Source organism: Helianthus annuus, chromosome 7, assembly GCF_002127325.2.
Source record: "Helianthus annuus cultivar XRQ/B chromosome 7, HanXRQr2.0-SUNRISE, whole genome shotgun sequence".
In the NCBI taxonomy this organism is placed as follows: domain Eukaryota; kingdom Viridiplantae; phylum Streptophyta; class Magnoliopsida; order Asterales; family Asteraceae; genus Helianthus; species Helianthus annuus.
The window spans coordinates 17,504,451-17,517,826 of NC_035439.2; the positions used below are offsets into that span (position 1 = coordinate 17,504,451).

At 38.6% G+C, this 13,376-nt stretch overlaps 1 non-coding gene across 1 annotated transcript; it reads left to right on the forward strand.

Moving 5' to 3' along the window:
• The first annotated feature begins 12,431 nt into the window (after positions 1-12,431).
• Positions 12,432-12,538, forward strand: LOC118480699. The gene has a single exon (XR_004863677.1). It is a non-coding gene; the product is annotated as a small nucleolar RNA R71 (small nucleolar RNA).
• Positions 12,539-13,376: the final 838 nt, after the last annotated feature.

A 13,376-nucleotide genomic window follows, 5' to 3' on the forward strand; every position in this document is an offset into this window, starting at 1 on the left:
AATTTTATCATGCCAATCACTAAAATAAAATATTTTAATGATTACATAAATTTTTGGATGTCCGGATATATTCAGGACGTAAGATATGCGCAAAAATGCAAACTTATGCACTTTTGACGCTTTTAGTCTTTATTGATCAATAAAGTTTATTTTAGCATACAAACCCTTCAAAGCCTATTTCTAAGCTATGTAAAGGAGATTTAGGATGTTTTTAACTTATGGCCATGTTCCGGAAAGTTCATTACAGTTCAAATTGACATACTTTCACAGTTTGTCGAATTTAGTCCCTGTAAGCGAATAAACTTGATTTCGGCATACCAAACCATCCAAAACTTATTTCTAAGTTATGTAAGGGTTATTTAAGGTATGTTAAGCCTATGTCACTATTCCGGAGTGTTTGTTGCATTAAACTGGTTATATTTATGAATCAGATCGCGTATAACCTTCCAGAAAGCGATTTAAAGCCCGAAATCGAACAAGAATTGACACGTGCAAAAGATACACATATTTATACAGATCCCAAGGATGAAATACAATATTTCATTGGCTTGGTATTTGTTTGATGGTGGTGGTGACACAGGTGTCACAGCCTCCCCTACGTTAGGAAATTTCGTCCCGAAATTTATTCGTAGGAGTCTATTTGTGACTTTGTGTCAAGTAGCCACCAAAGATATGCAAGGCAATATCCTGTCATTTCCTTAACGGAGACTCTTCAGAAATGGAAATGAAGGAAAAATCAGGGATATTCATTTCCCTTCGAGGGAAAATTTTCAGAAACGAAAAATGCACAGAATGGGTCATTTTCCTTAATGGGTATCCTTTAGAAACGAAAATGCACGGAATGAGTCATTTTCCTTAATGGGTATCCTTTAGAAACGAAAATGCACGAAATGAGTCATTTTCCTTAATGGGTATCCTTTAGAAACCAAAATGCACGGAATGAGTCATTTTCCATAATTTCTTCAGATACGAAAATGAACGGAATGAGTCATTTTCCACAATTTCTTCAGAAACGAAAATGAACGGAATGAGTCATTTTCCACAATTTCTTCGGAAGCGAAAATGAACGGAATGAGTCATTTTTCTTCAGATACGAAAATGAACGGAATGAGCCATTTTCCATAATTCCTTCAGATACGAAAATGAACGGAATGAGTCATTTTCCACAATTTCTTCAGAAACGAAAATGAATAGGGTTAACTCTAGATACACGACAAAACTTGTTGTGGTTTTTGTGCACTAAATTCCATAATTATGTATGCATCCATAATTACGTAATTCCTTGCACAGTCCGCACAATTTGTTTTGTAATGTTTTGGGGAAGAATATCAAACTTGTGATGAGGGTGACTAGACTACCATAGGGTCCTTTTAATTAGATCGACAGATGATCTTTTTAACTAGGCCACCAAGGAGTCCTTTCAGCTATATCATCACATGATATTCCTAACTAGATTTTTGGATCAATCTGTTTAACTAGACCACTCAAGGGGTCTAATTATGGAATAGTACAATATAATCCAAGGGTCTTTACTATCACGTAAAAGCCCATTGAGGATTTAATATAGTACCTTTGGATATCCTACTATGAATCCCTTATACGAATGATATGGAAGATTCTATGAGGATTTGGATAACAAAAACTTGGATTACACCAAAAACATAAAAGGGAACACATAAGCACATAATCACATAGTTGCTTAACTCAGTTATTAATTTGTTATTAACTTGTTATTAACTTGTTAGTGATTGAATATGGATATTCATGGTACAACAGGAAACCAGTCGCTGGACTTCAATGTCCTTTGGAATCTATCTGAAAAGATAGGATGATCTCCCAAAAGTTCGATTTTGTTTTCAAAGAAACGTAATATTCGAATTAAGGAACACGACAATTTTAGGATTTATGGAAATACCCTTAGGTACCCTATTAAGGATTTATAGTGGCACTTTGGGTATTCGTCCAGTGTTGTAACTTGCGCCTTGTACTTCGTTTCTCTTAGAAGAAACGAGTACTTAGGAACTTCATGGAAACGCAAGATATCATAAAATGGAAAAAAATTTTGGGTGGTAGTTTGCTTTTCAAGGAATACGATTCCTTAATTGTCGGTATTGTAAGGGATATGTTCTTTATACATACAACCTCATAAATACATTGCAATGTAAATAAAAGATTTATTTATAAACAATGATAACAACTGTTTCATGGACCTTGACAACAAAAGAAAATAATACACAAGACATGATTATTTCTAAAGGGTGTTGTCTTCTAGTCGGTGAGATGCTCATCACTGTGCTGGATTAACATTAGCAAGCTTTGGGCAATTTCTTCGGAAATGACCCATCTCACCACAATTGTAGCAAGAACCTGGTGGAAAGCGAGCTTGAGCAGGATTGTTGTCAGCTTGATTTGGTGCAACTGCAGCTCGGCAAACCTTTGCTGTGTGACCTTTAAGTCCACAAATTTGGCATTCGCGGCACTTCACCCTAGCATGATGATGAAGGTTACATTGGTTGCACAAGGGTGAATTTCCATTGTATGGCTTCCTAGCAGGGGGTTGAGCTGGTTGGTTGGGGACGGCTTGATCATTGTGAGTAACCATGGCGAAGTTCTGAAAAGCCTTTCGCTTCTTTGACTTCTTAGGGGATCCAGTCTGTTCATCCATGGTCTTTGATTCCTCGATTGGTTTCGATTCCTCGACCGGTTTCTTGTCACCCTTTCAGAAAAGCTTACGTTTCCTGATATGAGATTCAGTTAGGGTAGCAGATAATTCAATGGCCTGTCTAACTGTGGTAGGATTACTACCAGTAACAATGTCCTGAACTGAGTCAGGGAGGCCATCAATGTATTTCTCGATTGCCTTATCCAAAGGCGTAACCATGGAAGGACACAACAGGCTCAGCTCCTCATATCGATCGGTGTAGGCTCGATGTTCACCGCTGTCTTGCTTAAGATCGTCGAATTCCCTTTCCAAGGCCCTGATCTCATGACGAGGACAGAATTCCTTCATCATCAGAGCTCTAAGCTCCTCCCATGTTTGAGCTAGTGCCACATCGGCACCCCTATCTCTCATCACACCGTTCCACCACGTCAAAGCTCGCTTCTCAAAGACATTAGAAGCAAAGTCTACCTTTCGATCATTTGGGCATTGAACATGTCTGAAGGTGCTCTCTAGACTCGCGAACCATTGAAGAAGTGCAGTCGCTCCTTGAGACCCAGAAAACTTTGATGGCTTAGCTGAGTTGAACGTCTTGAAGTTACAGGGGGCATTATTGTTGTTGAGAGCTTGGTTGCATTGAGCAACGATGTTTGGGATTGCAGCAGTCATTTGCTGCGTAATGATAGCTGCCAGTTCTTCATTAGGTATCTGATTGTCGCGTCGTGGATGCATTCTAAAAGGGAAACAAGAGAGAGAAACAAGTGAAATGGCATTGGGTAAGAATAGGAAATTACCGATCAAAAGCATGGGTGATGGTCATTTGTTTGAACCATGAAGCAAACAAACGACACACAAAGGCTGAATCAAAGTAAATAGGTCCCCATAATGTATCGCGAAGACATGCTCACCTATAAGTGGACACTCACCCCAAGAGTTCCCAGGTAAGAGTGACTGGTCCGATACTGCGGATTTGTACGAACACTCTAGCCTTAGACAGAAAACTCAGGGTACAGGCACCCACTCTTCCAGTTTGCACGTGTTCACATTATTTAGACCCAAACTTTGACGGAATTTTGAAAACTTAAATGGTTCGAAACCTTATAAAAAAGGGTTCAAAACCTAGTAATCAATCATCCTAGAAAAGATGATTAGTTTTCAAAGCAGATCAAATTTATGTTCTTGTTGTGGTTGTCACCTAAGGATAAGTGACGGTATTGTTTTATGACTAAACGCAAGTAAACTCGCGTTAGGGTCCTAGGAAGGTTATAGTCTAGGTCAAAGCATTACTAATAACCTAATTCTCTATAACCATTGGCTCTGATACCAACTTTTCTGTCACACCCCGACCACGTAAAACAACAAAACGTGGCGGAAACGTCGGGGAGTGTTGTAACAGAATCATTGTTTCACAACCATGGATTAAACAAATTTCGTTTTATTGAATTAAATGAGTTACAATGTCTTAACAATAAAGAAACATAACAAAAATTAACTAGTCTTGCATCTTTTAATGTCACTAAGGCCTCGTCTAATCCTATGTGAGCATGCATCAATATCATCATCAAATATCATCAACTATTGTACCTGAAACACATGTGAAAATACGTCAGCATAAAAATGCCGGCGAGTACATAGGTTTTATGAAAAATAGGATCCATGACTTAGGTTTAAGAAAATGTTTAACCAAAAACTTGTCATGAATCCAGTTTAAGTGTTTGCTTTTATAAACGTTTGAAAATCGATGATAGATATGTATAGTTAAAAAGAATGATGTAAGGTTAAATGAATAACCAAGTAAAAATGAGTTTGTATAAAACAAACTGTTTTGTAAAGCAATGTCTTGTGAAAAAATATGTTACTTGTGTAAAAATGTATAAATCCAAATGGATGATTTAAATAACGCTACGCTATGTAATATAATACAAGCACTTATATATAGGAAGTACCAGTGGCGTATCCACCATGCTTGTATCACATTACACACATCTCGTTACTTAAATCACTTACCCAAACAAATCACCAATGTAAATTGCTCACGTCTAAACCATTGTCAAATGTCAATCAAGCAATGTGTAAAAAAAATGTCGTGTATGGCAAGTGAAATATGTAATAACCAAACCATAGGTAAGAATGCACAAACAATGTACTAAGTATGCGACGGATGGACATACATAGCATGATACCAAGTATAAGATGTCTTGTAAAACGATGTACTAAGTATGCACACAATGGGCATACATAGCATGTGATGTAAAATGTACTAAGTATGATGAACATACATAGCATGAAATGTTATGTAAAACGATGTACTAAGTATGCACACAATGGGCATACATAGCAAAAACATAATGAAATCATGTACTACTAGTGTACTAGTGAACATAGCAAGTATATGATATGAAATCATGAAAAGCATGAGAGTAACAAGTAGGCACATGTGTTTCACCCCAAAATGTTTGAGAAATAGTAAAAGAGGGGTCTATGTACTCACTTGAGAGTGCTTAGGAGTCTTGAACAACTACCAAGCAAGCTAGAGGGAGCACGGAATCAAACGACACCTAGTATTGATAACTACATTAATAAACGGACCTATCGGAGGATCGGGTAGTACGAGGGTTCGTAAACCAAATAAGTATGGGAACTTATGTAATATGGTTTAACAAAGCTGACATACTAAAACGAAACCTATCCTAAGTGCTTTTGACCCATTACGACCCGTTTAGGTAGCTTATGCCAATTTAACGCGTCGTTTGCGTAAAATGCATTCGGAACACCCAACTAGTCCTATGACAAGCAAGATATGCCTTAACATGTTTAATATTGTTGTTAAATCAGTTTAGATGCCAAAAATTAAGTTACATATGCTTAGAATGAATTTTGGCGCAAAAAGGGTATTTTGGTAATTTACCTAAGGCATAAGAACTACTTATCATACAACTACTTAAACGTCGTGACCATAAGGTATAACCTCGGAATGTTATTCCCTATACAACTATGGTCACCTAAAACGTTTGGTCGGATCCTAAAGATCGACCAAATGGGTCGGGTTCGAAAGTATAAGCGATTGATTAGATCGCTTACCTTTACGACCCTAAACAAGCACAAATCTAAAAGTGACGAGCTAAACATGGTAGAACATGTTTAGTAAAGTTAAAAAACAGGTTTGGTATTAAAACAAACGGTTTTAATACCCTAGAGTTGTTTGGTTACAAATACGCGAGAAAACGTATTTTGGCCAAAACTACGACTCGTCACTAAGCCTAGATAACGTGGTAATCAGTAGGTATAGTTACTAGGGACTATAACCATCGTGATTACGCTCACGTTATGAAGTTCAAACGAACTTCTCATTGACCATAAACTGGTCAAAGCAGGAAGTCAAACACAGTTTGACTTAAACGCTAAAACGAACGAAAAACGCGAAAGAATACTTACAGAAGGTCCCCCCAAGCTCTTGATCCGATTTACTCTCAGGTATGAAGCATAAACTTCAACTTAGAGAGCCAAAATCAGATTCAAGTATGCTTTGGGAGTGAAATGGGTTTGGGTATTTATAGGAATTCAAGTACCGTTAAGATCGTTCGTCGAAAAACGTGCTTTGATCTAGACCTTACATGTGGGCACATGGTTTTCAAAACCATGGGAATACTTAAAACCATCAAATGGTATTGCAAAACAAGGATCAAAACCATCCATGTGTGGCACATTGTTTTGAAATACCATGGATGCCTAAAAATATGGACCAAGTTCAATGTATCTACCAGAATTTTCAAAAATGGTCCATGCACTTGTAAAACTTGATTTTTTTGGCACTTTTAAACCCGTTTAACCTCATTTCAAGGCTCTAAAATGATACTAAAGTATAGGGAACTTAAAATATGCTCACAGACATCACGGATGTCGGTTCGTTTGGCCGTACGGTTGCGTTATTCGGTTAATTACGACGGAAGTCGTAACGAACGCAAAAACGATCCAAATTAAGCGACGAATGGAATTTTATCATGCCAATCACTAAAATAAAATATTTTAATGATTACATAAATTTTTGGATGTCCGGATATATTCAGGACGTAAAATATGCGCAAAAATGCAAACTTATGCACTTTTGACGCTTTTAGTCTTTATTGATCAATAAAGTTTATTTTAGCATACCGAACCCTTCAAAGCCTATTTCTAAGCTATGTAAAGGATATTTAGGGTGTTTTTAACTTATGGCCATGTTCCGGAATGTTCATTACAGTTCAAATTGACATACTTTCACAGTTTGTCGAATTTAGTCCCTGTAAGCGAATAAACTTGATTTCGGCATACCAAACCATCCAAAACTTATTTCTAAGTTATGTAAGGGTTATTTAAGGTATGTTAAGCCTATGTCACTATTCCGGAGTGTTTGTTGCATTAAACTGGTTATATTTATGAATCAGATCGCGTATAACCTTCCAGAAAGCGATTTAAAGCCCGAAATCGAACAAGAATTGACACGTGCAAAAGATACACATATTTATACAGATCCCAAGGATGAAATACAATATTTCATTGGCTTGGTATTTGTTTGATGGTGGTGGTGACACAGGTGTCACAACAAGGGGGTCAGATCCCTCATCCGTTTCTGATTGTCAACCACCACAAACCATCTCCTTTATCATTTGTTCAATTTTAACTTATAATTTGTTAGCCAGTGATGTGCGTGTAGTGTAATATATTTTTGATGTATATTTTAAGCCCTTTTTACACTTTTAGCCAAGTTTTAAATTTATAAAAACACGATATTTACAAACACTAAACACACATATGGGCAAGTGCACCCATCGTGGACGTAGTATAGTGTTGGTAAGATACCGAGGTCGTCCAAGGACACAAGAGCTTTTAGTACCGGTTTATCCTCAACGTCTAATCAAATCAAAAAGTTAGAAAAAGTTTTTAAACTAAGAAAATAAAAGCTAACTAAATGCTGAAAAATAAAAATAAAATAAAAACAGATAGACAAGATGAATCACTTGGATCCGACTCGTGTATTAGTATAACCTTTGATTATTTTCGCACTTTTGCACTTGCTTAAGAGATTATCTTAGTTATTGTAGTAGGCCCCTGTTTTGAAGGCGACGTTACCCTCAACCCAGTAGTTTGAGTCAGCAAGGATACAATCCTAAAGGGATGGATTATTGGAAGATAATGAATTAAGTTATTAATGCAAATTATGGTAGGCCCCGCTTTTGGCGGTGACGTTACCCTCGACTAAGTAGTCTGAGTCAGCAGGGATACAGTCCTAAATAGTCGGGTTATAGTATTAATAGTAGTTAACTTATGAGGGGGTCAAAGAGTTTGGATCCCCGCCATCCAATACCTATGGGCATTGAAGGAGATCCTACTAAATTTGACCCAGTTCCTTGCAGGACCTCTAAACGCTGAACAAGGGCAAGACCCTTACCAAACCGTTCCCTTAACCCCGACCAGGTAGCCAACATACCTCCATATAGACCGTGGAGATATGAATGGTTAAAATCTTTTATTTTATATAGACAGTAAAATAATGCCAAGACACCACGGACAAACGATAAGGAAAGATCACCTTCAACATAAGCAACTAGTTATTAAAGTCATTAACACAAAACCAAATAAAAAGTGCAAAAGATTAAAAATAAAAAGTATTATACTAAACACTTGTCTTCACCAAGTGATGTAAGAGACTTAGGCAAACATGGCCTTAATTGTCAAGAACTCTTACGATCAATCTTGGATCCCGAGACGACTCACACACTCTATGATGGACAATGGATGATGGTGGTGGATGATGGTGTTATGGTGGTGGTGGGTGGTGGATGAAATGTGAGAGAGGTGGTGTGCCAAGGGATGAGTTGCAATGAAACCAAGCACTCCTATTTATAAGCTGAACAGAAGGCTGGGCACGACCCCGTGTCCGCTGGACACGCCCCCGTGCCTGTCTGACACTCTCTCTCTTCATTAATTGTAATTCGCAATTACAATTAATGCGCTTGCTGTACTTTCGCCACGCCCCCGTGTCCGCTGGACATGGCCCCGTGGTGGGCAATAGAAGCTTCTATAGGTTTGTCTTTTCTGCTGCTTCTTGGGCACGGCCCCGTGCTGGCTGAGCACGGGGCGTGTTCAGTCTTCTGTCTTCTCTATTTTGCTTGGGAGGATGCCGTTGAGGGGTCGGGCAATCCACTTGTGTTCCTTTTCTTGTATTTATATTAGATTTAGCTGTCTTTTTGCTTCTTTTCTGAATTTGAGCTCATTTAATCCTGAAAATACAAAAGGAAGACAAAAGCATTCTTTTTCCAACATTAGTACTTAAAAAGGGTTAGTTTTATGCCTTATTTGATGTATTTTATATGTTGCATTTTACACACATCAAATACCCCCACACTTGAACTTTTGCTTGTCCTCAAGCAAAACTCTTTAATATGTGGCTTACACTCTCAAATGGAATGGGTAGAAGAGAAGGTTTTGGCTTGTCATAGAGTGTCGGGAATCCAAGATTTTTTTTTTGGTTTTATTTTTATTTATTTACAATCCTATTCGTTATGATTTATTTAGAACGTTTCATAGGATAAATTACTTATTTGGGCATAACATGCCTTTTTTAAAATTCCATTTATATACAAGTTCACATACCTCACGGGAGAAATCACTCACACTCGGCCGAAGGTGTATTTTTAGTGAATCACTCGAGAGCGGCATGGAACTTATTCCTACCATAAGCTTGCGAAGCAATCAATCCTCCTCCTTTTTAACTTGTTACCTTTGTAAATATCAAGAGGACTTTTTGGGTAAAGGCTTAGGCTAAAGGTGGGTGAATGGGTTAGTGGTTAGTAGAAAGGAGCGAAAAGCGTAAAAAGCGTCGGTTTTCGTAAAACATTTTGTTTTAGTGACTTTTTATTTTTTTTTGTGAAGTATTTCTTCAAACAAGCTTTTTGTTTTAAGAGCTTTGTTTGTTTATTTCAAACTTCATCATCATTTTTTTTAGTCACACGAAAACAGAGCTTGTTACTAAAATAAAGGGTAAAAATAAAAAGGGTTTTGGTGGGTAAAAGGGTTTTTAGGGTAAAGAAATGAAAGGTTTAGGCTCAAAGGGGTTAACTAGGGGGAGTTTTTTAGGTGGGTGAAAAGAAAATTGAAAATAATGGTTTTGAAAGAAAAAGGGTTAGTCCTAATGGCTCCATCATTTACTTACTTGGGTTTAAGTTGGTAAGGACCAGGAATGAATCGTCGTGGCAAGTTCTAGAGTCGTAAGAACCAAGCGGCTATTCACACAAGAAACGAAAAATGAGCATTTAGTCTAAAGATGTGTATTTGTATGCTCAATAAAGGCTCAAAACTCACTTTTTGTGGGAATGGGTTTTTCTATGTGATCAAGTATATATAATCAAATTTTAACTCAAGCTTGTCATGCCGTTTCGTAATTTTCGTATGTTGGTTCTTTTTATCACGACGCTATTGGTTGTAAACTTGTAAAAATATAACCTTATTAATCTTAGAATTCCCAACTTAAACTTTAGACAAGTAAAGAAAAAATTGAAAATTTTGAAAAAAAAAAATTTGGGGTGATTAGCGGTTCCAATAGAGTTTTGTGTAAGGCTTGTTTTTAGGACTTACAAAATTTCAAGGTTTTAGCATCCCCCCCCCCCCCCCACACTTAAATTACACATTGTCCTCAATGTGTCCCAAAAATAAAATTTTAGGTTGATTATATGTGTAATATGGTGTTAAAAGCAAAGATTTTATGTTACTGGCAGTTCGGACACGGCCCCGTGTTCAGGTGCTAGTAACGAAAATTAAAGAAAAGAAACAGAAGCCTGGACACGTGGGCGTGTCTGGTGAACACGGCCCGTGTCCAGTTACCTGAACTGGGCGTTTTTCTGCAGGGGGTTCAGCACGGGGCCGTGTTGGTTGGACACGACCCGTGTTGAACCTTCTGTATTAGAGAAATTGATGTCGGGTTGCCTTGTTCTTGTGCATGGGGTCATGTTTCTCGTTCCCCTTTTCATCCTTTACCACCATGAGTGTGTTTTATTCCTGCAAATTAAAACTAAAAGATTAAACTGAACTAAGGATAGTCCCGCGGAATGCCTCCGTGGTGCGCCACGTTTATAAGGGTCCTTGGCTAGACCCAATGTGAGGTTATATATTTTCTGAGTGGGATGTTTGGCATCCCATGTTGCACCGTCGGAGAGCAGCATCCAAACTCGAATCAATAACCTTCATGTAGTTGACCGGGTCGTCGTCCTCTATTCTCTTCCCAACCCCGAATTTTACTTCATCATCTCCGTACCTTAGGGTGAGCGTTCCGTCATTCATGTCTACCACTGCTTGTGCGGTGGCGAGAAATGGTCTCCCTAGTATGAGGGGGACTTCGGTGTCTTCTTCCATATCGAGTATGACAAAATCTGCCGGATAGACAAATTTGTTTACCTTTACTAGGATGTTTTCGATGACACCTTGCGGGAATTTGACGGATCGATCAGCAAGTTGTATGCTCATTTTTGTAGGACTCCTTGTTCCTAGGCCGAGTCTTTTAAACATTGATGAAGGCATGAGGTTAATGCTAGCCCCAAGGTCGGCTAGTGCATTACGAACAGGGGAGTCCCCGATCGAGCAGGGAATCGTGAAGCTTCCAGGATCGATTTTCTTTTGGGGAAGTTTGTTGAGTACGAGGGCAGAGCATTCTTCGCCTAAGTTAACTAATTGCAAGGATTCAATTTTCTTTTTATGAGTGAGGAAGTCCCTCATGAACTTAGAGTATTTGGGCATTTGGGTTAGGACATCAATAAAAGGAATATTGACATGCAATTGTTTTAATAGACTTTCGAATTTTGCGAATTGCTCATTGGTCTTTTGACGAATTAACCTACCGGGGTACGGAACTCGAGGAGCCTTGGTAGGCTCTGATGATGGAGGGGGGTTCTTCTCCTGCAGAGGCGGGGGTACAGTCTCTTCTGTCGGCGGTGGTGCTTCCGCAGGCCCCACGGTGCGGTTTCGTAAAGTGATAAGATGAACTTGCGCTTTCGGGTTTGTTTCGGTATTGCTTGGTAATGCACCTTGTGGTCTCTCGGAAAAATTTTGAGCTAGTTGATTTAATTGTTTTTCTATGTTTTGAATACTAGCTTGTTGGTTTCTAAAATTTGATTCTAATTGTAGAAACCTTTCCGAGTTTTTCTTTTCAGTGTCGGAGATGAGGCGAGATACAGTATCTTCAAGCCTTTCTCGTCCACCTTGTTGTTGAGTGAAATTTTGTGACTCATTTCTTGGTTGTTGAAAGTTTGTTCGTTGGGCTTGTTGGTTACTACCATTGCCGGGCTCTCTCCAACCAAGGTTAGGGTGGTTTCGCCATCCTTGGTTGTAAGTGCCCGTTGGAGGACCCGACGGCCTAGGTCTATTTTCAATGTAGCTAACCGACTCTTGTTGATCGTCTGTTTCTTTCATACAACTCCAATTTTCATGTGGCCCACCACACCCTTCACAAGCCATAACCGAGACTGTTTTTGTCATTTCCAATTTTTTTATTTTTGAAGAAAGAGCCTCGATTTGGGCTTGTAAAGAAGTGATTTCATCAACCTTATGGGCGCCCGGAGCAATAGATTTATTGCCTCGGGGAGTGTGCTACTGAAAATTGGTTTGAGCAATTTCCTCAATTTGGTTATATATTTCATACGGGCGGCGATTACCTAAAGGTCCCCCGGAGCTAGAATCAAGTGTCTGCCTTGTGTGTGGCAACAACCCATTATAGAAGGTGGATACTTGTTGCCATATCGCAAGGCCGTGATGTGGACACTTTCGCAATAGTTCCTTGAACCTTTCCTAAGTTTCATATAAGGATTCCCCATCCTCTTGTGAATATGTATTAATTTCAGTCATTAATTTAGCCGTTTTAGCGGGAGGGAAATACTTATATAGAAATTTTTGGGCTAGTTCATCCCATGTGTTTACCGATCCAGCTGGGAGGGCGTTGAGCCAAGCTTTTGCTCGGTCTTTTAATGAGAAAGGAAACATTCGAAGGCGGATGGCGTCATTTGATGCTCCATTGATCCGAAAAGTATCACATATTTCTAAGAAATTAGTAATATGTAGATAGGGATCCTCGTCCGCAAGCCCATGGAAGGTTGCGAAGTTTTGGAGTGATGTGCGTGAAGTGTGTTATATTTTTGATGAGTATTTAAGCCCCTTTTTACACTTTTAGCCAAGTTTTAAATTTATAAAACACGATATTTACTAACACTAAACACACATATGGGCAAGTGCACCCATCGTGGACGTAGTATAGTGTTGGTAAGATACCGAGGTCGTCCAAGGACACAAGAGCTTTTAATACCGGTTTATCCTCAACGTCTAATCAAATCAAATGGTTAGAAAAATGTTTTAAACTAAGAAAATAAAAAACTAACTAAATGCTGAAAATAAAAATAAAATAAAAACAGATAGACAAGATGAATCACTTGGATCCGACACGTGTATTAGTATAACCTTTGATTATTTTCGCATTTTTGCACTTGTTTAAGAGATTATCTTAGTTATTGTAGTAGGCCCCTCTTTTGAAGGCGACGTTACCCTCAACCCAGTAGTTTGAGTCAGCAAGGATACAATCCTAAAGGGTCGGATTATTGAAAGATAATGAATTAAGTTATTAATGCAAATTGTGGTAGGCCCCGCTTCTGGCGGTGACGTTACCCTCGGCTAAGTAGTCTGAGTCAGCAGGGATACA